The sequence below is a fragment of the Aricia agestis genome, chromosome 12 (assembly GCF_905147365.1).
Source record: "Aricia agestis chromosome 12, ilAriAges1.1, whole genome shotgun sequence".
NCBI lineage: Eukaryota > Metazoa > Arthropoda > Insecta > Lepidoptera > Lycaenidae > Aricia > Aricia agestis.
In genome coordinates this window covers 1,405,036-1,408,464 of record NC_056417.1, presented here as the reverse complement: position 1 = coordinate 1,408,464, position 3,429 = coordinate 1,405,036, and the positions used below count along the sequence as shown (strand labels likewise).

Here is a 3,429-nt window from a genome sequence, read left to right as displayed (position 1 = left end):
CTCATCTCATGATGGTTTCAAGGATAAGGGTGTTTACACACTGTATATGTCACTAATGGTTTTAGGGTAACGTTTTTCACACATCGTAGACTCTCATAGAAAAACGAAGATTGCCTCGTTCTATTAGCAGAATAGATTTCAGATTTTCAGATTCTGCCAGTGTCTGAGAAGGCTTTGACGGCCAAGATCGCAATACGAATTTGCCAGGTATTTGCCAAACACTAAGGTCCCTTTGAGCCTTGCTCTAATATTGGTCGTTGACTTGTAATCAATTTCGGGCTGGTCCAGTCCTTAAGCGTGTAGTATGCACTATGGCCTTTGCTATGAACTTGCGTTACGAAAATTATGAAGTTCTGTAATTGGTTTCCCGGTTTGCACTATAGTAAAACTAAAATCGAAAATATCTTACACATTTTAGTGGTTTAAAAGTTACAAAATGGCATAAATGGGTTTTATTGCACTAAGTTTCCAGTTCCTTTGAACATTTGCAATACAATTCGCATAAATTCAATCAGTTTTTTTTCATTTACGTACCTAGGTATTGACATGACATTTTTTATAAATTATCTATACAGTGTGTCAGTGTAAGCACCGTTATCCTTGAAACCATCAAATGAACCCGTCAAAATGAACAACATTTTCTATGAGAACAATGCTGGAACTAAAAAATGCCATCTTCATACCCGTATGGATGCCCGGATCGGTAATTAATTGTATGGGTTCGGAGGCGGATTTTTTGAGTTCCCAGCATTGTTCTCATATAAAAAGTTGTTCATTTTGACGGGCTCATTTGATGGTTTCAAGGATAACGGTGTTTACACTAACATCTTGTATATTAATCTGGCTAAATAATATTACAATGACTAATCTAATTTCATATAAAAGTTTAAATAGACGTGGGTACGATAAAACAAATAATTAGATACCTACCAAAAGTTACCCTTCCCTTCTACTTCTGTCAAGTCAACAGCTCTTCCAGCATTATGTTATCCTAGTCCAACAGGTCTCGTTCTATCATTTTAATCGGTTTTGGTGAGCAGGTGTTGTCATGGTGCCCTGGTCACGCCAATAAACGATTTATTTGCGTTTCTTCCGATTCCAATATTTATTACTGTAGTCTAACTTTATGACGTTGTTTAGTTACAATTTTGGTGTAAGCTATTTTAATTAAATAAAAATACAGAAAAGCTTAAAAAATTAATATCAACAACAACCAGGAATTGGTTGAATGAAAACTAAACAACATAATAATATTGTTACCTGTGTTACTATGATTACATTATTAAAAAGTAAAAACCCAAAATAACAAAATTTGGCGAATGCATCGTCTGATCGTTTAACTATAGCATAATTTATTTAATTAAAAAAAAATCCTCTTACGTGACAAAAAAACTCGTAAAACTATCTCCCTCTGTTGTAGGTAACCAAAAATGTAACCAAAATAATTGTGGAGGTGCTGGGATTTGAACCCAGGACTTTCAGCATGCGAAGCAGACACTCTACCACTGAGTTACACCCCCGATGATTAAGCAGTCAAAAATTAAGACCAGTAACATTAACTGTATTATTATGATATTGTATGGTCATACTTTCACCAAAAGGCGCTCGTTAAAGTACTCCCAGGTGGGTGAAACTTTTGAACAAAAAAAATTGGGTTCCAAATTTAAACGTAGCACCTAAAGTAAGTTGGATAATCTGTACAATTTTTAAGCAAGATCGACTGTGATTGGTTGATAAAAAAGACGAAGAAGAAGTTTTAAAACTCAAAGTTCGATTTTCAGTTAGTGAAAATTATTTTGTAGCAACTCTTTCAAAAATTGTAAATTAGTGGATTAATTATTGAAAAACGAAAGGTAAGCCATTGTAAAATGTAAATATACTTAACCGTAAATTGATAAATTGAAGCAAAACATAACTATGTCATACCAGTTCTAATACAAAGTATGTCATAGTGATTATTTGCATATTTGTATAATAATTTATAACTTAAACTATAATAATATGAAAAAGATAGATTATTATTTCATGGAAAATATTATAATGTATCAGTATGTATGCAGTTAATTTCGAAAGTGTTGAAATGTGTCTATTGATTTATTGTAGTAATTAATTACACGTTAAGGTTATTAACTATAACAATTTATGTATGGAAATGTAGTAAATGAAAAACTTTTCATTAATTTCAGATTTTTAGGTCCCTGTACTAGTTTGCAACATTTTAGTCTGCAGGCAATGGTTGTTAAGGAGATTTATGGAGGAGGAGAAGGAAGGTATGGGATTATGAGAGGTGCGGCCACTAAGGGAAAATCCTCTGATCAAGTGAAGTGGTATACAGCTGGCCTGAGCCCACGCGATATATTTCAGCTGTCGTATGTACAGGGTGTAACAAAACAAAGTAATAATACTTATGTGTGTATGTATAAAGATGCGCGTCCACTGGATCGGAATCGGAGCGTACGCAGCGGACGGATTTGTTGCCTAAACCTTGTGGATAAAATCTGTTTTATTGTTTTGTGTTTATTTAGCTATGTACAATATTTTTTATTGAAATAAAACATTTATTTGAGCTCATTTTCTTTTTAATTTGGTATGTTTAGAGTGGAAGGTTTTGCACTTACAAAATTTTAACTGTAGTTTCAATTTAAAAAAAATAAATGTTATATTTTTTTCTTCTAAGTCCGACCTCTTGTTACGTAGTATATGACATTCTCTTTGGTACTCCTTGTGACGCCTAGATGACGCCCGCAACTCCGTTGCGCCAAAATTCGTTTATCACACAGAAACTGTACATTTTTCGGAATAAAAAATATCCTATGTCCTTTCCCGGGACTCAAAGTATCTCCATACCAAATTTCAGTAAAATCTGTGTAGCGGCCACCGGTGTACAGATTTTGCTGAAAGACTACCGCCCCAGCCCCCAAGGGCAAGGCGTGATGAGGTGAAAAACATAAAGAAAGTTAGACAGACTGACAGACAGTTTCACATTTATAATATTATTATTATGCATTATAATTTATAATACACGAAACCGGTTAAGATTCAGGCAAATTTAATGTATTTATTCTCCACACAGCTCTAAATTGACCATTTTTGTTGCATTGATTTGATGCATTTCTGGATTTCCGACTACCAAAAGTTTTGACCAAACAAAGCCCGTTTGTCGTTGGTTAGCCTTTCGTAGTTTAACTGGAAAAAAATGGATCAAACAAGAAAGTAAACAGCTTGAATGTAATTATTAAATTAGTAAAATCAGGTTATTTTCTTATTTTAACTTTTTCTATCCTATGTTGGATACATAAAGTATAGCCTATAGGTTTTAACCAAACATACAAGAGCGTTGTACTGGCAGAATGTACCACAAAACATAGCAACATACTAGATTCAGATATAAATGCAATAAGAAGTATAAATATCCATAAATAAGACAGA

At 33.5% G+C, this 3,429-nt stretch overlaps 1 non-coding gene across 1 annotated transcript; it reads right to left on the bottom strand.

Moving 5' to 3' along the window:
- Window positions 1–1,448: 1,448 nt before the first annotated feature.
- Trnaa-cgc lies at window positions 1,449–1,520 on the bottom strand. Its single transcript has one exon. It is a non-coding gene; the product is annotated as a tRNA-Ala (tRNA).
- Between the last annotated feature and the right edge of the window lie 1,909 nt (window positions 1,521–3,429).